Source organism: Mustela putorius, unplaced genomic scaffold (assembly GCF_011764305.1).
Source record: "Mustela putorius furo isolate JIRA1106 unplaced genomic scaffold, ASM1176430v1.1 tig00537275_pilon_pilon_pilon, whole genome shotgun sequence".
NCBI lineage: Eukaryota > Metazoa > Chordata > Mammalia > Carnivora > Mustelidae > Mustela > Mustela putorius.
The window spans coordinates 447,064-471,599 of NW_025422413.1; the positions used below are offsets into that span (position 1 = coordinate 447,064).

General features: G+C 38.9%; 1 long non-coding RNA gene across 1 annotated transcript; it reads right to left on the reverse strand.

Annotated features, from left to right (window-relative positions):
• Positions 1 to 14,598: 14,598 nt before the first annotated feature.
• On the reverse strand, positions 14,599 to 24,063 carry LOC101671506. The gene is made up of 3 exons (XR_006604846.1): positions 23,604 to 24,063; positions 19,366 to 21,008; positions 14,599 to 15,810 (listed from the first exon to the last, which is right to left on the reverse strand). It is a non-coding gene; the product is annotated as an uncharacterized LOC101671506 (long non-coding RNA).
• Between the last annotated feature and the right edge of the window lie 473 nt (positions 24,064 to 24,536).

Sequence of the window (24,536 nt, forward strand, 5' to 3'; positions counted from 1 at the left end):
ACTCTCTTTTTTAAAATTTTATTTATTTATTTGATGAGACAGTAAGCACAAGCAGGGGGAGGAGGCAGAGGGAGAGGGAGAAACAGACTCCTCACTGAGCAAGGAGCTCCTCACAGGGCTCAATCCCAGGACCCTAGAATAATGACCTCAGCCAAAGGCAGAAGCTTAACCAACTGGTCACCCAGGTGCCCCTGTACTTCTCTTTTTTTGAGGGGAGGATGAGGTCAACAGTTAATTAACTAAACTAAGTGCTTGTATCATAGATATTAGAGAAAGAAGGACCTTATGAGGCTTGAGCTAGCCTTCTGCCTTCAGATGATTATGCACAGGAAGGCAGGAGAGGTTAAATCACCTTCTTAATGCCACACAGCTAAAAAAATGACAGAATGAAAACTACAGTCCTGATCTTCTGGTAAGATCCTGTCACCCGGGTGCCTGGGTGGCTTAGTCAGTTAAGTGTCTGCCTTAGGTGAGTCATGATCACAGGGTCCTGGGATTGAGCCCCATGTGGGGCTCCCTGCTCAGTGGAGAGCTTGTTTCTCCCTCTCCTCTGCCCCTCCCCCACTTGAGCACTCTATCTCAAATACATAAATAAATCTTAAAAAAAAAAAAAAGATCCTGTTACTTATTAAGGTTGCCCTCCTCCAGTCCCATCCATGGGACTGGAAGAGATTATGCTGAGTGAAATAAGTCAAGCAGAGACAGTCAATTGTCATATGGCTTCACTTACTCGTAGAGCATAAGGAATAACTTGGAGGACACTGGGAGATGGAGAGGAGAAGTGAGCTGGGGGAAATCAGATGGGGAGACAAACCATGAGAGACTGTGGACTCTGAGAAACAAACTGAGGGTTCTGGAGGGGAAGGGGATGGGAGTTGGATGAGCCTGGTGGTGGGTATTATGGAGGGCACGTATTGCATGGAGCACTGGGTGTGGTGCATAAACAATGAATTCTGGAACCCTGAAAAGAAATAAAACAAAATGGAAAAAAAAAAAAGCTGAAAATTAAAAAAAAGAAGAAAGAAAAGAAAAAGAAAAAAGAAAAAAAAGATCTTCCTCTCCTAAGCTGAGCTTCATTGTGAAAACAGAGTTGATGTTTGTTGAGATATGGCACATTTGTGCCATTGGTTCTCCTTGACAAATTGCACTTCCAAAATATAGAGTGAAGAGGTGAGGGTAGAACAAAAAATGGCTACTGCAAATGGTATATTGTACTTCTAACTGGCCAACTTGGAAGAATTTAGGAAAGGCGAAAAACTAAAATCTGTAGCTAAGAATAAGCACTACCCCAAGCAATAAGATCATAACCTTATCCCAGCCCAAGCTGTAACAACATTCTACCCAGACGATGAAACAAAGATGCCTCCCTCCTGCCCACCTCCTCTACTCAAGCATGTCTGTTTCGTTCCATCCCTCCTATCTGCAGATGTCCCAAACCTCAGGACAGCCAGAGGATGCAGTACAGGATTAAGAAGGGAAGGTGCTAAGGGGAACTTTCTGAAGTGTTTTTTTAAAATGCAGAAATGGTAATTAGCGTAAGGAATGCTCCTGTGTGTGTGTGTGTGTGTGTGTGTACACACGCGCTGGGGATGGAGTGCTCTTCCTGGTGACTGTGCCTGAATGCTGATTTTCTCCAACCCACTAATGAGATTTCCTGCATGGCAGAGAAATAGCCTCTCAGTCCATGAAAGGAGCCAGTCCCAGACAAATCTCTGGAAACACAGAAAGGTCTAAACAAACATAGACCAGACGTTGATGGACTGCAGATGTTGACATTCCCAGGAAAATGAGAAGAAAAAGGAATATTTGGGGAGAAGGAGCAGCATCTTTTGAAAGAGAGGCGAAAGCAAAGTAATACATTAAAAGACCAAGAATTGGCAGGAAAATTATCTTGTAACATACATAACCATGTCAACCAGAACATGTCAAGAAGTGATTCTGGAAGCAATAGCGAAAACATGGAGCTTAAGCAGAGGATAAAGAATCCAATCAAAGCATGAAGCTTGCTCACATCCAATCTGTGAAACTATCATCTCCCTAGGAAAGAGGGATAGAGGCTCACATTGCACTCACCCTAGCATGATTTGTTTATAGATGAATTATATATCTGTAATCAAGCATATAGATTTAACTGAAATGTTTAGCCACAATATTATACATACCTTGTTTGTTGAATTACACTTGAGTGACCCCTTTGCATTTAAAATGCTGTTAGGGAACTGGGTAGTCAGGGTGTGGTGGGGACAAGAGGAAGAGAGGTGGAGAGGTCTAAGAATAAGCAGTATTTTACATAATAAAAGACAATCCTAGATGGGGGCTCTCTCTACATTTACTTACTTGCTGGAAAGAAGGTTATGTTGGAGTTAATGTTCTCACGTGGAAGTTTCAACAGATTTGAGGGTGTGCTGGTGGACTGAGTCAGTGAGTGAGTCAAATCCCTGCTCCACCCAGGAGCAAAATGACAATAGTGTCTTTCAGGGCATAGGTGTGAGTCATGCTTGAGCATCAACCTCTGCAATGCAGCACCATGACATCACCTCTACAGCCTACCATTTGGCCCACAGAACAGCTGTGGAAGCAGTGATTGAATCTGAATCAAATTCAACTCTATTAAGTTAACCTTTGCAAGGTCAACATCTGCTACTTACTTTTTGGCCAGCCAGCAATCTAGAAAATGAGTGTAGATGACTTGGTTAATGAAGCTTTAATAATAGAAATCTGGGACCTGATTAAATTTTGCGTAGCATGTCTTTGTGGATGCTAGTATATCTTGCAGGGTTTCTCAGAGTTGTCAATTATATATAAAAAATTATAACAGCAAATGCTCTTTTAAAAAGCATCCTATAGATAATTAGCATTAAATATGTATATGAACAACTTTGTGTAAATATACATATATATCTATATATACATTTACATACATATACATGTTATAAGTACTTTAAGCTCTTGTATCTGTATATATATATATGGATACATAAGCATACCTCTGTGTGTGTGTGTGTGTGTGTGTGTATACACAAAGTTCTTCACTGTAGCATTTTTTATTGCAACAATAAATCCAATAATAAATGCTCAACAATAAGATATTTTTAATTAGATTATGGCCCATATATACAGCAGGATGTTATGGAAGTGTTGACAAGGAAAAAAAAGGTGTATTAGTACAAATGATGTTATTACAAGCTATTATGAAAGAAAGATATGTGATATGTGATAGAAAAAAATATGCAGTAGAGTTCCATTTATGTAAGAAAAAAGGATATATATAAATATAAATATAAATGTATATTAAGCCTTAGACAGTCTTTGAAAAAGTGGAGCAAAATAGGCTCTGGAAAGAGATTTGTGGGCAGATGAAGGTAGAGAGGTGTGAGGGACAATTTTTTTTGTTAAAATGAGTTTATTTCTTAATGTACCTTCTAAAATACAACAAACATTAAAGAAAGACAAAATAATTGCATCCAATATTCAGAGGCCAAACTGTCATTACTAAGATACTGGCTGCTGAATATATGCTGTAAAAATGGTTCCAAGTTGCCACGCATAAGGATTCAAGTACTCCCAAAGCAATTTCACTGTTAATGTTTTTATTCTGCCATGTTTTCTCTTTAGCACCATTTTCAAGGAAATGGGGCATTCTCTTTCTAGGTATTTTCTCTCTCAATTATTCAGACAATATTGATCTAATAACAAAAGAATGCTATCAGTGATACTGTGTGCCAGATATTACTCATACTTGATAAATTGCATGCTCAAGGGAATAGGAAAAGAAGCGCACCAACAAAAATAGAATATAATTCACGTTGATTAAAACAATATGTGCCAAATAGTTCTTTTTGCAGGAGAGGGAAAATAACAACATATATTAAGAAATCTAACCAGTGAACATAGGAGATCATGGCCCTCATAGGTTTTAGTTATTCAGTGGACTTTTCTCAATTGTTTTTTTCACATTAGGCATTATGCTGAGAATGAGTAGTGGGACACTATAGTGAAAGGAACAGATACGTTAATTTTAGTATATGTGCTGCCGAAGCACAGGAACAGACAAGTTAAAACAGTAATTACAATGCAATGGAATAAGTGGTAAAGTGGAGGTCAAGGGGAAAATACATTTAGGCAAATGCAAAACAGCATATAGACATGAAAGAATGAGGTATTGAAGGAAAGGCGAGACACTGCTCTTCTTGGGTGTTGAGGACAAATATCTAATTGTCTATTCAACATGTCCACTTGGATATCTAATAAGCATCTCAAACTTAATACACCCCAACTGAGCTTCTTATTCCTCCACTCTCCACCTCCACCAGCTTCTCCATGGTCTTCCGCTTCTTAGTTTATAGCAACCACATCCTTCAGCTGCTCAAGCCAAATGCATGGGAGTCACTGTTGAATCTACTCTATGCTCCATATACACAGTCTCAGCAAGTCTTTCTGGATCCCCTGAAAGGATCCAGAACCTGATCACAACTTGTCAGCTCTGTTGCTTCCTTCCTGGACCAAGCCCACCATCTCTGGCAGCATTGTGCCACTTCAACATACCTGCATAGCAGACAGAGTGATCTATTTGTATAGTGAGACAGATCATGTACTTGTCCAGACCAAACCCCACCTTGGTTCTCATCACACTCTGAGTGAAAAGCTAAAGTCCTCACTGTGATTGGTCAAGGTCCTGAATAATCTGACACTTCCCCTCTCATCAGAGAGGCTTGAGAAGGACTTACCTCCCTCACTTTCTCTTGTTGCTCTCCTCTCTCCACCCACAGGAGTCCAGCTCTTTCCCCAGCCTCACCCAGGCATGCCTGTTCTACCCCTCTAGTTTTTATTCAATGACCCTTTTCAGTAAGTCTTTCTAATCCCCCTATATAAATTACAACCTCTACTCTCATACTCCATCTTTTTTTCAATTTCTCGTATCACATGTACTATCAAACACACATTATATTCTATGTATTTTGTTTATTATTGTGTTTTTTCTTTATTATCTGCCATCTAAAAATCCATCTCCAGAATATAAGTTCCAGATTGATAGAGATTTTTGTTTGTTTGTTTTTGTTCACTGTTGTATCCTTAGAACCTAGAATATATTTGGAATATTATAGACTCTCTATAAATATTTACAAAATTCATGAATGAATGAGTGTGGTGAATGAGGTATGAAATGATCAAAGTTGAGACTGAAGGGATACACAAGCGCCCAGCTCTTAAAGGTGCCAAGGTAAGAACTTTGAAACTCATCAAACAATAAAACACCACAGGAGCAAAAGAGGTGGTTATACCATGTGTGTCTGTGTATGATATATAAATACATATACAGTATAAAGAATGCAATGGGTGGGAGAGAGATAGGAAAAGCACATCAACAAAGGATTTGACAAAGGATTTGAATAGACATTTCTCCAAAAAGGTATCCAAATGGCCAAAAAGCACGTTAAAATATGCTCAACACTATCAGTCAATGGGGAAATGCAAATCAAAACTGCAATGAACTATCACCTCACTAGGATGACTATAACCAAAAAGAGAAGTAATGACAGGTATTGATGAGGCTGTGGAAAAATTGGAACTTTCATACATTCCTCCTGAGATTGTAAAATGGTACAGCTAGTGTAGAAACAGTTTGGCATTTGTTCAAAAAGTTAAATATATAATTATCATATGACTCAGCAATTGTGGCTTGATAATTCATTTCTTCTTGTAACTGAATAATATTCCATTGTATAGAGGTCTTAAAATTTGCCTGTTTACCTATTGAAGAACATCTCTGTCGCTTCCAACTTTTGATAATTATGAATAAAGATTCTATAAACATTCATGTGCAGGTTTTTGTATTGGCATAAGTTTGCAACTCATTTGGGTAAATGTCAGAGTGTGATGGCTGGATCATACGGTAGACTATGTTTAGCTTTGTAAGAAATTGCTAAACTGCCTTCTGAAGTGGTTGTGCCATCTTTACTTCTCATCAGCAGTTAATGAGTGTTCCTGCTGTTCCACATCCTCACCAGTATTTGGTGTTAGCAGTGTTTTGGATTTTAACCATTCTAACAGCTGTAGAGTTTGTTTTAATTTGTAATATCCTGGGGCACCTGGATGGCTCAGTTGGTTGGGTGTCTGCCTTTGGCTCAGATCATGAACCCAGGATCCTGGGATTGAGCCCCGAGTCAAGGTCTCTGTTTGGTGGAGAGCCTGCTTCTCCCTCTCTCACAGCCCACCCCCCACCCTGCTTGTGCCCTCTCTCTCAAATAAATAAATGAAATCATTAAAAAAATAATTTGCAATTTTCCTGATGAAAACATTGATGAAAAATGTTGGATATTTTGGATGCTTATTTATCATCTTTATATTTATATTAGAGTATTATATAATAAGTTTTCAGTGTCTCCAATCTAAGTATGAACTGCTTTTTTTCTTTTTTTTTTAGTCTTCTCACATTTCTAACCTTAGATTCCAGTTCATATTGGGAAAAGTGAATTCAAGTAAGTTAAGAACAGACTGTTTCTAATACAACCGCTATCTGGTATAGGAAATCACTCACTCATGTAACATGTAAAAATTTACTCCTAGCATGAGATTGATTATAAAGCCCAGAAGTCAGTCAGTTTGCATTTTCTCCTGGAAGATAACACTATTGGCTTTTACTACTTTCCTTCCAGGTCATATATTCTAACTTAATTTAATGGTATTTAAACATGACCAAAGACAAAGATTAGAAACTCAGAGCTACCTTTGGGTTTTCCTTCTGTTTCACCTTGCACATTAATATAGCTATTATACCTTATGAATTCTACTTTAAAATGTTTCTGGAATCAGTGTCATTTTCTTCATCCTCACTGACAAATATTCCAATAACTTTTAAACTTTTTATTCCCTGCTATAGAGGCCTGATGTGGCAGCCAGAGGCTTCCTATTGTGATCAGAGATCTAAGAGCCCCACTTCTGCTTCACCAGACTACCTTCAATTTTTGTCTGTTTTATATATTGGATTTCACATAGACTTAATTTTTTTTCCAGAGTCCTCCAAGCACAAGCAACCAAAAAAATTTTTTTTTAAATGAACCTTATCAAAATTAATACCTTATGTGGATCAAAATACAGAACCATAAAATGAACACAATAGTAGAAAATATTTGCAAATTATGTATTTGATAAGAGTCTTATAACCAGACTATATGAAAAAACTCTTCAACACAATAAAAATAAGACAAATATTCCAATTTTTAAATGGACTCAGCAATTCCACTCCCCGGTATATATCCAAGAGAATTAAAAACATACGTTCACACAAAAACCTGTACATAAATTTTCATAGCAGCAATATTTCAAAATATCCCCAAGTGGAAACAATCCACATGTCCATCATCTGATAATGGACAAACAGAAGATGACATAACCATACAATGGAATGTTATTCAGCTGTGTAAAGGAATGAAGTACTGATTCATGCTACAACATGGGTGAACCTTGAAAACATTATACTAAGTGAAAAAGCCAGACACAAAAGACCACATATTGTATGATTCATTTATATGAAATACCTAAAGTGGACAAATATGGAGAGAGAGAGTAAAGTAGTGGTTGCTAGTAGATGGCTAGATGGGAGAATAGTGAGTGGCTGCTAACAGGTTTGGAGGTTCTTTTTGGAGTCATGAAAATGTTCTGGAATAGATAGTAGCGACAGTTGCACAACATTGTGGATATACTGAAACCATTGGATGTACAAAACAAAAACACTTTAAAATGGTGAATTTCATGTTATATGAATTATATTCCAAATAAACATTGCAAAAAAAAAATATGATGTCTTCTAGAACCGATTATCTGGAGCTTTAGAGACAACTTTGTGATCCAGAAAATAAACAGATGGATAAAGGAGACTCTTGTGGATTTCTGCTGAGGAGGAATTTGTGAAGAATTCTTACTGCCAGACTGAGTGTCCCTCCCAGAGAAGCAGGGCTGGGCTTAGTTCTCAGGTCACCATATTCGCAGGGTAACTGCTATTGTGTGCAAAGTTTGAAAGCGCAATTGTTCAAACTGAGTGAACACAATGCTGGTGGGGCACATGAAAGCCCGCAAGAAATTATACATTGGCCAGTTTAAGGGCTGCTAACCAAATGCCCTTAGCCTGAGGTAGGGTAGAACTTTTATATGTTCTTGTAAAAGTCAGGTAGAAATGCAACTAACTACTAGAAATAAGGAAACAATGACAAAACTAATAACACTGCTATAACTATAAAAGCCCATAGGTTTCATACATAATGGGAAAATAATCTATTGATGCATTGAATGTTTTTTCTCTCATCTCCTGTGGAGTTTAGGATAGGTGATCCAATCAAACCAGCATGCGTTTGAATTCATTTCCAAAAGAAGAACACAGAGGTATAAGATTTGAATTCAATGGCCAAAGACAATTTTTTTTTAAACATATGAGCCAATTAAAAGCTCATTACCCAGAAATACATCTGGTGGTATATGTCTTGGGAGAAAATGGTCTGACGAAACTTTTCTTGAAGCCATTCCCAGAACAATAAGAGAGATAGAGAAGCAGTGCAAGACCCAGGCGCCAAGTGGTTGTTGAGGCAAACCTGCCATAAGATAGAAGAACTTGGAGGAAAAGAATTCAAGCGTGGTTCTCAACATACCAGTCTGCTATACATGGAGAAGTCTCCAAGTGTCAACTTCCTTAGGAGACCTGGGATTGTTGAGGGGCCCTGACTGGTAGGTAGCCTTGTCTGGATTTTCAAGTTAAGACCAAGATGACCCAGGCAGGCAGGAGGGATGAAGCGGTCCCAAAGAGACTGACATGTGGAAACTCCCTGTAGTGCACAAGTTTGAAAGGTACCTTATATCCTGTGGGTTCTGTAGGCTGACAATACTAGAGTTTTTATTTTATACTAAAGCAGTAGTATTCAAAAGCAAATAGTAATTTGACAGATATTTGACTGTAATCACTGCATATTGTAAGCTATATATAGAATTACATATTTAACTCCCTCCCAAAGAGAGAGAAATGGATAGAAGGATTTTTTTTAAGACAAGGAGAGGATGCATCCTTTTGATTAGTTTTCTCATGTTCTGTCATCGTGCAAAATGAAATTTAGGTCCGAAGGGCAGTAAGTAGTCACAAATATGCAACATCCATCTGGAGTGGTACATGAGTAGTCACTAAGGAAACGATTTCAAAAAGGAAACCATAAATGCCTTCACCAAAGCCGGGTAATTAGAAGTGTTAAAGAAACAGTGTAGGATTTTTTTTTCCTGGTTAAGGTAAATCAGAACTAATTATATTTTAGTTGTTAATTCCTACCCAAGTTGTTGAAATCTTTCATGAAAATGAATTAAACCAATAATTCTCACTAGGAAATTTGAGAACATTCAAGCTCTCTCAATGTTGTGTAGTTTCTTAAAATAATTTATAGTCTTAACAGGAGTATAATATCTTCATATATTATTTTCTTCTCATAACTCATGGGATTCTTTTTCTCTTTTTCTCTTGATCCTATAGATCCTTTTTCTGTTTTAGTAAGTTTAAAGAAGGCAGATTTAATTACTTCAATTTCATATAGGCTTCCAAACACAGACTGACCCTCATCATAAGGAGACAGCATGCATTTAATCATAGAGTATCTGAATCATATCTAGCAGCCATTAAAATCATCTAAATTACCTTCAAGTTTGCACAGGATTCTGTGAACGAGGGCACACAGGAGGGAGCAGTAACTTTTGGGTGAGAGTCAGAAGAAAAATTGTGTAGGTGGAGAATTCTGTTGCCTTGCTTCCTGAGCAGTGGTATCCCCCAAATAGTCTCACAGCTCCTTATCTGAAATTCATGGGGTCAGATGTGTTTCAAAATTCCGAATATTTTGGACTTCATGAAGGTAATCTATTTTGAATATGTTGCATATGCCGTGAGACCCAGGTGGCTGGGGCAGCAGCTCATAACCAAACATATCGGTATGTCTGCAGTTTAATGTATGAACATCACTAAGATCACTAAGTAGAATTTTAAAAATGACAGAAAACAGCCTCTTGTCAATTCCAATCTGGTTTTACCTTCAAATGAAGTCTGAAAAACTTGGTTTTCAGAGATGATTTTGGAATTGTGGATGGAAGATCATGAATGTAATGAAATTAAAGAGATTGCCCTCTTTGTCCTGGTTGTAGCTGGAAGCTCCTCCTGGATGTCGTTTTCATCCCGTGTCCCCTGACCCTTCATAAAGGAACTTGAGTAAAGAGCAGCAATGCAGGACCCGAGTGACCCTCACTCTGATAGCTTAGTGCGTTTTGGGAGAGAAATTTGACATTTGGTCAAATACAGAGATCCTTGTTAATTATACCCCCAACTGAAGGATTCTGTAATTGCTCGATTTGGTGAATCATGGTGAGTATGTGAATTTCCAACTAATTTTCTTGGGAATCTCTCACCCTCTCGTTCACCATTACCTAAGTTTTGTGTATCATTTATCCCAGCCGTCCAAGTTTATCTGATGATGAAAAAATGTTTACTTTCCTAGCGAATTTAAATGTATGAGGTATTCCTGCCTATTCTCTTTCTGTTTCTTCTCCCTCCCCACTGAACCCTCTGCTCCCAATCCAAGTTTAATGGATTAAATTATGAGCAAATTCTGAAAAACCTTATTTTTCATCACTGGCATGAACATAACAACTATAGTCAATGTGAGTCCCTCTGGCTGTGAAACAATTTTCATGCTTGAACTGGCTGAGCTCTTACTTTAGGAACTGAAAATGCCATTTTCTTTGTCTTCAGACCTACTCAGTGGAGGTTCTTAACTGGGAGGATGAAGGACTGTGTCAGAAAGGATGCATTGTGACTGTACAGACCAGTGCTGTCCAAAAGAAACATGATGTGAGCCATACTTGTCACTTAAAATTTTCTAGTAGACATATTTAAAAAGAAATAAGTGAAATCAATTTTAATAACATGTTTTATGTTATTATGCTCATATATCTAAAACATTAACTTTCTGATATGTAATCAATCTGAAAACTAATGCTAAAATATTCTAGATTTTTTTTCATGCCAAGTCTATAAAATTTTGTGTATATTTTATACTTAAAGAACATCTCAATTTACACAAGTCAAGTTTCAAGTATTCAGGAACCACATGCTATTGGCCACCATATTGGACAGTAAAAGGATTATGAAAGTTTAGAAAGCAGAACTGGGACCCAATCCCTCAAGAGTCTGATTCTTCTGGGAAAAGATTACAGATTAATTCTACTGTATATTATAAACAAAAATACATACTATCAACTAGTGAAAATAATGTCTACTACCTCCCATAAACTAATGAAATCTCAGGATTCCGCTAAGAATTGTATGTTATTCCTTGTTAAGTAGAAGTCACAGTTTCAATCCAAAACTGGGGTAACAGGGCCATTAGAAAGGTGTTACCCCCGATCTTTTTGCAAAGAAATTTGCAGAACAGGTATCGCTATTGGCTTAACCCTGAAATTCTGCCAGTAGCAACTTAAACTGCTCTAAGGATAACATGAACATGGTAAAGGCTAGCAAGTGAATGTTGAAATGATTTAAATAAAATTCAAGCATCTTTAGGCAGTTAGACTTCTTCCCTTCTGGAACCAGAGAATTTAGATCTTACAATCTTACTGTACAGTAACGAGTTGCATCTTGATTTTCACAACTACAAGATGAGAATAATGTATCTAGTGTTTATTATAGGCATTCTTCTTAGTGTATTACATCAATTTGCTTAGTCTTCACACTAATGTATACAGAAGACACTGTATTTTATTCCCACTTGAAGGATGAAGAAACTGAGACCGAAAAGGTAGTTTATCCAAGATCACACAGTTAAGAAGAAATGAAATAGTATTCAAACTCTCGTTAGTAATCATTATTTTAAAACGTCTTAAATTTATGAGGTGAACATAAAATGAATCTTCATTGCCTTAAATAGAAATTACAGTGTAAGTGCAATATATTAATATTAAAAAATATCTATTAGTGAAATACCGTTGTTAAAGAAAATCCTATTTGGTTTTGTTTTTTAAATATGTGCATTTTTATGTCCTTTTTTTAAATACAAATGTTAGCATAATACATAGTGTGCTATGAATTTCGCTTTTTTTAAAGCTTAATAACTTAGCCTTGAGATCTTTTCACCTGAACATTAATATAGTACTGAGTAGTATTTCTTTTTTACTCCCAAATTTACTTTATTTTTGTTTTATCATTTTATTTTGTTTTTTCCTTCATGACAAGTGTACTACTATTTAATTGCTGTTCCTTATTTCCCCCAGTCTCCTCACTCACCTCCCCTCTAGTTTGTTCTCTGGGGTTAAGAGTCTGCTTCTTCATTTCTCTCTCTCTCTCTCTTTTTCCTTTGTTCTTTTATTTAGTTCCTTAAATTCCACATATGAGTGAGATCATACAGTATTTGTCTTTCTCTGAGACTTAATTCATTTAGTATTATACTCTCTAGCTCTGTCCATGTTGTTTTATGTTTAAATTATACATAGTCTATCTCATGTTGTACCAAAACAGCTGAAATTTAAACTCATTCATTCATTTATCTTATCCAAATATCATCTATTAGTGAGACTTGCCCTGATCATTTAAAGCAAAATTAAAAAAAAAATTTTCCAGCCCTTGGCAATCTCAGTCTTCCTTAATTTTAAATTTATGTGTGTAATTCCTCATTATAAAGATATAAATTATAAATTTATGTATAAATTCATTATTCTAAATTTACTTATGTGTTTGTGCTTTCTCTGCCCTTAATAATGTAAGCTCCACACTGGCTAGATTTTTTTTTCTGTTGTTCACTCTTGTGTCCCCAGTACCTGACAAGGATGTTGGGATCTTAGTAAATTCTCAGTAAATATTTATTAATTAAACAAACAATTAACTTTTTATATTTATTCATTTGTTGATGCTGAGACAACATATATAGCAATTCGGTACATAGACTTTGGAACAAAATAGACTTGGATTAGAATCACAGCTGTCATTGACTATTTGTAAAATATTTAAAAAATAATAAATACATTCATCTTGTAAGGTTATTGGGAAGATTAAATAGGAAACTTCTTTCTAAAAGTAGCCTAGAGGCTGGCACAAGGCTATGCTCCATGACTACTGTTGTTAAATTTTTATTACTTATCCACTCAGTAAATAAACACGGTGCCACACACTATGCTAGGTGCTGAAGGAGTTTGAGTTAAAACAGACATCTCTTTTGAGATAAATCATTCCTTTTAATACACGGGTGGACTCGTAAGTAAAGGAGCCCTTTAAGGCTTCCATACCCCACAAGCTCCAGCCCACAACCCCCACGTCCTGACCATAAAGTGAGCTGAGAAAAGAGTCAGGGGTGGGAGCTTCAGGCAAAGGGGGAGTGTAGTGTTTCCCGATTGGGCTGCTGTCAGGAGCTCAGGCCTCAGGCCAGTATCAGGAGGATAAGGTAAACCCACCAGTCTGACACAAGAAAGGGTCAAAATAGTACCTGTTTCAGTAGCAGCAAAAACAGTCTAGAAGAAATAATGTATGATTTCCATGATTTAAGCTCATGCAAATCTGAGTTCAAAAAGATCACCAAAAACACAAGTAGATGAGCCATCATGTTGCAGAAAAAGGAAATAAACAAGCATAGGCCCCCAAGGATTCCACATTTTAAAATTATTAGATAAACAATACATAATACAGTATTAAAGGATAGGATGATACATTTGATGAAGAAACAAAATGACAGATTTACAAGAGAATCTAACAGAACTCTTTAAATTGAAAATCATAATTGTTGAAATTAAAAACTCAATGGAGAGGTGAAATAGGGGATGAACAGTAGCTGCCAAGGGAATCTGTGAGGGCAGATGTGGAAACCACTAGAAAGAGACCGAGGCTCGCACAGGAGGGAATGAGAAGCCTGCCATTTGTGCTACCGGGGTCCCAGAAGAAGACGACAGAAATATGGAGAAGAGGTGATGATTGAAGAAAGAAATGGGTTTCTGAGGAGACAAGATTCATCAAATAGGATAAATAAAAATAAAACTACCCTTCGAGAAATCATAGTGAAACTGCCAACTATCCATGCAGAGATCTTCTAAGCAGCCAAAGAGAAAATGCAAATCACCTACAAAGGTGTGACAATTAAAATTCTAGCAGACACCGTAAAAGCAGCCAGAAACCGTGGACCGAGTCATGAGTAGTTGAATGAAAACTTAGAAAAGCTGTTTACAGACTAAGTTTGAAATAACAACCATTTTAGACCATCAAGGCTGGGAGAGTTGCCACCAGCAGATCTTTACCAAAGAAACCTCTACAGAATCCACTTCAATGTAGAGAAAAGTGATTCCAGAAGGAAGGTTTCAGATGCAGGAAAGAATGGTAAGCAGATAGATTAGAAAACATGTTGTTTGTAATGAAAATTATGTCTAATTGTGAAATAAAGCATTCCAAAAGCTCTTGCATTTTGGAGAGAAGATGAAAATAGTGGATTACGATTAGTCTTTGTTTACTCGAGAAAGATTCCTGAAAAAAATACTAGTAGAATATTTTAATTTGCAAACCAGAAGCAAAAAGAAGATGAGAAAAAATAAGTGACTAGAAGTCATGTTAATATTTTTTAGAGGCAAAGAAGAGGAGGAAAAGAGGTGTAGAAAACAAGACAAACAAAAATAATAAAATAAGGGGGAGTAAACAAGTCTAAATTTATCAATAATCACAAGGAATATGAATGTTGTCATCTTAAAAGTTAAAAACAAAGTAAATCAAAGAGACAGAAAAAAATTCCAGCTATATACTATTTCTGAAATATGTCTAAAACATGAAAACACCAAAACATTGAAGTAAAAGAATAGAAAATGATGGAACAGATAAATACTAATTTGAAGCAATATTTATTATATTAAATAACTTTCTGAATTAAAAAAGACAAAACCTGTCCAAAATCTTAACCACAATTATTTTTCATTTTTGAAAACTCTTCTTTTTGTCCCAAACATCCATATTTGGATGTTACTATATTTGTGATGCACATTTAATTTCAATTCAGCTTTTTTCTTTTTAAAATTATAGTATAATATAATTTCCCAAATTTTTAGGTCATTTGGATAATATCTATTTTGAGGGCAATAGTTAACAAATATGTCTGACCTTTTAATAATTCAACTATATTTCCTGCTTGGCCTTTCCAGTTGTGAATTTTATAAGCTTATTACCAACTGTGTGAAGTAAAAACCCATTTTATTTGTCCTAAATACTTAGAATTTCAGAATCTATTTATCATCTGAATAACTCTCGATTTAGGGACTGCCGTGTTCATTTCATGCATGCCACTCAGATTTTATAGATTTTGAACAGAAGCCTACTTGGTCTTTGCAGATTGAAGCATTGCCCTCTTTTGCACGTGCCCACCCATCTTGCCGATCATTTCATCTGACTCTTCTTGTCTCTCTGAAGAGGGCAGAAGGCTGCTTGCTTGGTTGGGGGTTGGAGTTGAGGATAAGGCACCTTTGTACAAAGTCCCAAGATGGAGTACAAGACTGAAATAGAGGTGCTCAGAAATACCAACAGGAGAGGACAACAGTCACAGGCGTTATTCATACAGGTCTTCCTGTGCACCACACGCTGTTTAATCATATTCCAGATGTAGTGCTGACTGGTGAGTCCAGGAAGACCTCAAATACCTGTCTGATTCTTCTCTTTCTCCTCCTCCCTTCTTTGTTTCCAAATAAATCAGAGACAAGTGAGTAGGCGTTCAGGCTTCTTGCCTGTTTGCAGAGGCTGTAGTTTGGCATCAATGCTTCCATTCATCTGCCTCTCTTCTGGGTCAAGAGGGTACAAAGACAGTATGGATTATGAAACAAAGGCGTGTGAACTTGGGGGCAGGAGGCCAAAAAAGAAAAAAAGGTCCAAATAAACAAACCATGGAGGTCAATGCTAATGAGCAGAGAAGCAGCTTACAACTAAGACTTTCCAAGCCTTTAAGGAACTCTATAAAATTAGATTATGTTTCAATGACTGACATCACAGCAAAGCTGAATGGTAATAATACAGTAGTGCAGTACATAGAAATTACTTACATACATAATTACGGCTTTACGCAAACTAATGAACCAGAAGATCTTCTCTGTTATCTCTGACACAGACCTCGGTTTTTCTCTGGGAGTTAGGAAAAAGTCTATGTGTCAGCAATTCATCTATTTCTGCCTGTTGGCTCATCGTGCAGAAATTAAATGAGGTGCATAATGTGAATTTAGATGTCAACATTCTGTTGAATTCTAGAAAGATGTACTAAAATGTTTAGTTTGCATTATAACAAATTTGTGTCATTCTGAGTTTGTTAAATTTGGATTATGGAAAATTGAAGATTTGCATAAATCTAAATTCTACAAAGACCCTGTGTTAATACATTCTTCACATTATTTTTCCAAAGGATAACTTTGGTCTGTTCAATCCAGCCTTTAACATTTTTATTATATATTTTGGAAAGCAATATTTCCTTCAACCTCAAATATTCAGCTGTTAATCTTTTGAACAGGTCCTAAAATACTTAGTAGTTTTATCTGACAGTATAATCATGTGACATTAGCATTATCATGATGTATTAAAAATCAAACAAACCAAAATAAAACAACAAGAAAAGGGGCGCTTCGGTGGCTCAGTGGGTTAAGCCTCTGCCTTCGGCTCAGGTCATGATATAAGGGTCCTGGAATTGAGCCCATATCGGGCATTCTGCTCAGCGGGGAGCCTCCTCCCCCTCGCTTCTCTCTGCGTACCTCTCTGCCTACTTGTGATCTCTGTCTGTCAAATAAATAAATAAAATCTTTAAAAACAAAAACAAAAAAACCACAAGAAAAGGTTCATGCTGCAATCTTTTGGTTGGTCCGAGCTAGTCACCCACAGGCCCTCACTGGATCCCCCTGAAAGATGACGCCCATCTGGGAATAGAAGCTGTTCAGGCCCAGAGCTCTGAGCTCAGCCAGAGCTGAGCACGTCTAAGTGGGCTCTCCTGAACCCTGCCCAACTGATAATGCCAAGAATTATAATTACTACTTAAACTAAGCGAGTTTTAATATTGTTTGACACAATGTTAAATATCAGCTTATGTAAAGCAACCTGTGGCATACGCTGAATGCGTTTTATCACATTTATGTGATAACTTACCCCAAAACTGGCTCCTCTTAGAGGTAATGGTCTGCTACCATCTTAGATCTCATCAAAGTGGATATGAATCTAATCTAAGCCCTCATCACCCAGACTGAGGCCACTGTAACTCCTTCCCCATTTTCTTACCTCAGCCTCATTCCACTTGGACTGCTCTCTACAGTCAAGCTCATTGTCCTCTAATAAAGCTATTGTCGTGTTGTACCACGACTAAACAAACTAGAAGGATGTACAAGTGCTCCTCCGTCTGGCTTTACAAACAGTCTTCCCTGTCTGCCTCCTTTCCTTCCTCTCTCCTTTCTTCTTTCCTTTTGACTTCGGACTGAATTGTAACATACATCTAAAAGAGTGTGTGTATCAGTGGATTTTCACACAACTGACTAGCAACCTAGAAACTCCCTCTTGCTCCCTCCCAGGCTCCACCCACATGTCCTGAAGGTAACCGGAATCCCATGTTTTAAGAGCAGGAGTTAATTTAGTCAGTTTTTACTTTTATTAACCTCCTACATGCAGGACTCAGGGAAAAGATCTAACTCGGGGTGCAAAAGGATGCTTTGGGCTCCCTGGGTTTTGTAACCAATGGTGGCAAGTCTAGTTTGAATCCCTACACTGATGAATCTGAATATCCTGAGATGTCACGGGCCTTCATCAGAATTTGCCGAGGAGCTGCCAGCTGGAGGTGTCCAGGTGACAGCTAATGAGAGATCGGTGGGGAGAGATGGCCAATGGGTAGCATTTGCTGATGACATTCTAAAGCTAAGATATGTGTTTCTCCTCCCTCCTATTTTCTCCATCTCTTGCTCCTTAATCATCTCCTCCGCTTCCTACTCAATTGCATTTCAATCAACAAAGCCACAAAAGGCACCTGCAACCTGTGGCATTGAATCACTAGTGATTGAATTGAATCACTAGTATTGAATCCCTAGTGCCCAACTAATACTCAGGGTCTCTTGCATGTCAAGTGGAATGCCTCCCACGTGGGAGAGCCTTTGATGCTACGTTGACCTACAGAACATTCTTCCTGTCATCCAGGAGCAAAGATGCGAAACTATTTTTTTTAATCCATGATTCTTTTTAACAACAATTCAACAAATGCTATTTGTTGTTGCCTTATTGTGAAGTTGAAATTTTCATAAGCCTATCTATTGAAAATATAACATAAAAATAGTATTTTAAATATTGAAGAAAAGTCAGTGGTATTACTCACAATACCAACCTAACTCTACAACTAGCTTAATTTTGCATCTCTTCTCTCAGTTCCTGTCCACAATCAAAATTTGTACAGTTGCTATTGTAGTGCTTCTGTCAGGAGACGACCTATGCATCCAAAAGGAGAGAGTTTTATGGAGTCTCCCTATAAAATAATTTGATTACAGAATCACAAAGTTCTGCCTTTCTTTTCTGATATATTCTCATTGTGTTCACTCAGGGGAGCTGTGTGGCTCCGCTAGGACAATGGCAGCTGTGCCAGGACACGAGGAGCCTGGATTCTTGCTCCCACTCTGTCAGTCACCGTTTAAGTAAACATGTGAATGTCTTCGTCACTTTGCTATGCCTCAGAATCTTCAAGAATAAAGTATAGAGGCTAAGACTTATCTTGTCTCCCTCACAGAGTGTTTTATTAACTCAATAAACCTATACCGAGCACCTACAACGCATGCGCGGGGTCCCTGCTGGGGACTGTGGCAAGTAGCAGGGGACAGTGGGCAGTGGTCAAGTGAACACTCTGCTTCAGAAGTGGCGACGGTCCCACTCAGGGGGTATGTGAGTCAGGCCTCCGTCTGGGCTCTGGTTCTTGCAGTGCCACTCTCTTCCCCTCGCCCTACTACTCTAAGAGCAGGCTCCCAGGTCTCCAGGATGGTGGCAGGGATGTGACCTCTCTGGATTCCCCCTTGTCCCTTTCTCCCAGCTGCTCAGCTTTCTCCCCAGCTTCCACCACATCTTCCTTCGCCCTTCTTCACCAAAGCCTCATTCTCTGCTTTTTCCTAGGCAGAGGCTCAGGGGTGCATCAAACTGGGACCCCAATCTTATGCAACACAAAACTTATTTTCCCTTCCTGGAAGGGAAGTGTGGGGGCCTTAGAAACCCAAGGGCTTTCCTTTAAGATATATGACCCTCCCTCAAGAATACACAGAATAAAGAGTTTCTGCTGAGGAGAGGAAAAAATAGTTTTAAAACATTCCATTTCAAATTCCATATCCCATTCCACTTACCTGAAATCAGAAGCAGGATCTGTTGTTTCTGACTGGAGATGTCTTGTAGGATTTTGCAGAGAGTGTGCATTTGGGTCAAGCATTAAAGACAGTTGGGGGCTTAAATAGGGCACCTCAGATGAAGGAGCACTGGAGGCAGAGTTCAGAGGTGGGAGGATCCAGACTGCGTTTGGAGACCTACAAGGATGCAGAGGCGGATGGGGGACAGCGGTGTGGGGTATCCAAGGAGAACAGCTGCCTGCAATGGCAAGGGCGGGACTATGGCACCAGCCCACCAGAGCCAGCAGGCCCATTGGCTTGTGCACATCTCCCCATGCCTCATCCCTCCAGAAGTCCCAGTGGCCCCAACATCCACCACCACACTCTCCCTCTCCATTCTCCACAAGTGCCCTGACCTGTCCAGTCCACCTTCAGTTCCCTCCTGAAACTTCTCCATACCATAACCTCCTCTCTGAAATTTGGAGGTTCTCTGAAGACACCTTTCTCATGGCCCTCAGAGACTGTCTTTTCTCCCACATTCCATGTAACCGGGTTCCCAGAGGTAAGGTAGAGATCTTCCTTGCTTCCCTCTGCCACCTCCAGATCACTTTTCGCTGCAAAACCCTGCCTTTTAACACTCATGTGATTGGGACACAGTACCTTCCTCATCTCTGTCACCTCCTGGCCATACTTCTTCATTCCCTTGTTCCCAGGCTTCCTTTCCACTCCAAATTCTGTCACTCTTTGTAAATCCAGCATTCCCAGGAAAGACCATTTTACTTCTCTGGCATCTCAGTTTCTTCACCTCTTGGTCTCATATGATCCTTCCTTCCCTCTACTTCAGTTACCTCCACTTATTGCTGCACCCTGGACACCTTGCACCACCTCTGAAATCTCGGATGTCAACATCAAGCTCCCAGACTACCCATATCCTTCTAGTTCAATTATTCATGTATCCTACTAGAAAAGTCCTTTAATCTTATCATGGCTCCCACTCCATTGAGCCTCCTACGTTCTCCCTATCCAACAATATCCTCCTCATGAATGCCTCCCTTGCTGCCTGGGTTCAATTCCATACTCCACCATTTTAATCCTTTTTTACAAATGCCATAAATTCACTTATCTGCCATTGCTTCATGGATGTGTTATGGGCAAGGATCCCTGGTGACAGCATAAGGTATGAATTAAATTAGAAGGAAATTGAAGGCGAAACTGTTGGGAAGATAAAGTGATTCCACAGATACAGATCTATTTTTCGAAAAGGTAAATGGACTATATAAACATATGGTTGTACTAAGTTACATTTAGTAATTTTATTCTTCATGAAGAATTGACAATATTTGACTTGATCAAATGGTTTATCATACTCAGATTATGGTTTTTGAGTAAATATCCCAGATTATCTCAATATATTTAAGCCCACAAGCTGTAAAACATTTATAGTTTGTGGTTTGGGGGCTAATCAGCCTGAAAGTATCTTTCCACAGTAATTGGAAAAAGCCTCCTATACTCAGCAGGCTATTTTTAAACACAAGCAACCTCTCACTCCTTCCAAATCAGATTGCTTTAAACTTGGAGAACAAGCAGTCTTATTCAGGACATGTGTGTAGCAGGTCTGAAGTTCTAAGGCCCATTTCCTTCAAGTATCGGGATGGAAGTGGTGCCTGGAAAAAGTGATACAGTGACAATGAGTTTGAAAACTTCAAAAACAGTCATACAGATTTTAAAGATGTATTTAAAGGTAATTAAACAAAAAGTACTGCCCAAAGTACCTATGAAATGAAGGAGGTTGAGCTCTACTCTAGATACCAAAAGAAACGAACAGTGGAGAAAGAAAGGTGTTGAACTGAATGTATGCCAAGAGACCTCTAGCTATAAATGGCTGTTTTATTCATTGTTGTTTCAAAATCCAAAATTCTTTTTTATTGTTGTTGCTGTTTAAGAATTTATTTATTTATTTGACAGAGAGAAAGATCACAAGTAGGCAGAGAGACAGGCAGAGAGAGAGAGGGAAGCAGGCTCCCCGCTGAACAGAGAGCCTGATGCGGGGCTCAATTCCAGGACCCTGAGATCATGACCTGAGCCAAAGGCAGAAGCTTAACCCACTGAGCCACCCAGGTGCCCCAAAATCCAAAATTCTAAGCGAAGCCAGCGCACTCATGTGTTTGGTTCTGTGGTGGTAGTATGTGAGCGGGTCTGGTGATGAAAGCAGTTTGCTGCTTACTGAAAAGGAGGTACATCTCAAGCACCCTGTTTCATGGGCTGGGGCATCCTCAACATAGTGGTGACCCAGAGAAAATGATGGAAAAAGGAAAAAACAAAAACAAAAAAGATGGAGCCCCTCTGAAAGCATCTGAAAAAAAAATTAGTTTTAGTTTTTATTGTTAGGACAGAAAGCATTATATTGATCCCTGGGTACTTCTAGGACTAGAATGGTTTATTCTAAAAGTGCAGTGGGAAAAAAGGGAAACTTAAAATAGTTCTAGTTTAAAAAAACAAAACAAAACAAAACAAAACTCGATGGATTACTACGAACAGTTATTCACAATGTGACTAGGTAATTTTATGCCAGTATAAACAATGTATTAATGATGTGTATCTGTCATATGCTTGGGTCTCTGGGGAGGCATTTGAAAGGCAGCATGGTGAATGGAAAGTGCCCTCACCTGGGCATCAGGAGATGGCTTGGTTCCAGCTAGATCTCTGACTCTTACCACTACTGACTTCAAATAGTCAGCTTGGCAATTCTTTCTTCTTCTTAGACTCAAATGTTGGCAGCCACCTTAGGGAAGAGGAACGACACTCAGAGACTAACCAGGACAGAGTCTCTGGGTGTAGATGTGTTAAAAGAATGGAGTAAGATGGCTGCCTCCACCTTGAGCCTCATTCTTTCTGTAGAGCAGGAAGTGACTTTATCCACTGGGGGGAAGAGGCAGGGACCCATGTGAAGAGAAAATTTGGAGGAGTGTCTTGGTGAGTAGAAGTAGATCAGAAAAAGCTGGCAAAGTCACAGTAACATTTACAAGCACAGATACGTGGTGAACCTGACAAAACAGCTCCTTGCAGTGGCAGAATTTCCCAATGTGTGAAGCTAGAAAATGGAAACCCTTGAGCAGTGGGAGCTGGAGAGAGAGTAGGGATCAAGGGAAGGTCCTGCAGTCAGATCTGAAGAAATATTGCAGAGTGCATTCCCTTACTGAAAATTCATGGGGGCATAATAGCATATTGAAGGCTCTGGGGAGACCTACACTAAAGAAACAGGATTAACTATTTAATCCTAAACTCGCTTGATTACAGAAACTTTTTTATTTTAAGATTTATTTATTTATTTGACAGACAGAGATCACAAGTAGGCAGAGAGGCAGGCAGAGAGAGAGGGAGAAGCAGGTTCCCTGTCGAGCAGAGAGCCCGATGTGGGGCTCGATCCCAGGACCCTGGGATCATGACCCAAGCCAAAGGCAGAGGCTTTAACCCACTGAGCCACCCAGGCGCCCCAAGACTACGTAAACTTTTAAAAATAAATGTCTGTGGTGGTTACCAGAGGGGAGGTAGGTAGGGGGATGGGGGAAACAGGGGATGGGGTTTAAAGAGTACATTTATCATGATGAAAAAATACAATAAAATGAAAAAAAAATAATGCTGGAGAAAATATGGTTATTAAAATTTCACCGAACTCAGTAGATAAAACACTGTTCTAGGATATAAAATCCAAGCTTGCTAACAAGGTCTATAACACCCTGAAGGATTGAGCTTCTGGCACTGCCTGCCTCAAACTTAATGTTTAGTGCTACTAAGCCAAACCACCTGGGGCTCATCTCTGCCCATCACCCACAAGTTGGCACACCCCAGACTGCCCAGCAAACTGCATGCCTCGTTTTCTTTACATGTGTTTTGCTCACTGAGAACACAAATGCTCTTCCACCTTTCAGACTGGCTAGTTCTTATTCACCTTTTAGGATTTGTGTAAGAACTATCCAGGAGTGGGATGCCTGGGTGGCTCAGTTAGTTAAGCATCTGCCTCCAGCTCAGGTCATGATTGGGATCCAGGCCCTTCCCTCCCCCTGCTTCCCGCTCAGCTGGGAGTCTGCTACTCCCTCTCCCTCTGCCCCTCCCCACCACTTGCTCTCTCTTTCTCTCGCTCTCAAATAAATAAAGAAAATCTTAAAAAAAAAAAAATGAAAAGAATTATCCAGGAGGCCATGCTTGTCAGGGATATTTTGTAACTTAAAGTGGAGTAGTACATTCAGAAAATAACTCACCGTGCATAGCAATGTCCATTCTTTCTTTCTTTCTTAGGTACTGTCTCATTCAGTCCTTGCTTCTCTTCTGCATGGGAGACCTTATTAAAAGTTATTAGAAGACCTTATTAGAAGTGAGACCTATTAGAAGACCTTATTAGAACTGAGAAAATGAGGTTCAGCAAGCCCCAGTGACTTGCCCACCATTACCCCAATAGGAAATGGCAGAAGCAGGGCATTCCTACTTCAAAGCCAAGGTCTGCCCATAAAGTGGGTATGTGAACCATTAGAAATAGACTCAAAGCATTTAAAGAGCCTCTTGTTAAAAAAATCCTCTGCTTCTCCCTCCTGTCTCTTTCTCTGTGTGTCTCTTTCTCTAACATCATCGCTGCTGGCATCGTAGCATCCGCCTCTTGGATGGGCCCCCAGTGACTGAGAAGGACGGAAAGTCTAGTAGAATAAAACTCATTTGCACCCTGTGCACACGTCGCCTCTCACAGCTGCTGCTGTTCCCAATTTTCTGCTTGGCTGGGTTTTTTAAAGAGCATTAACTGTGTTTTTCCTATTGCTAAATGCAAAACAAACAAAAAGCAGTCACGTGTGTGTACACATGCTAGTATATTTCTCTTCGAAGCAAATATTAGTAATAACAAGGAACTGGAAGGGATGAAACTTGCCTTTAAAAAAATTTTTTTACATCGATTTCCGTATTTTATTTTTATTTTATTTTATTTTTAATGATTTTATTTATTTATTTGACAGGCAGAGATCACAAGTACGCAGAGAGGCAGGCACAGAGAGAGGAGGAAGCAGCCTCAGGGAGCCTGATGCTGGGCTTGATCCCAAGACCCTGGGATCATGAACCTGAGCCAAAGGCAGAGGCTTTAACCCACTGAGCCACCCAGGCGCCCCCATCGTTTTCTGTATTTTAAAAGTAGAAAGTGATTAAAGGAA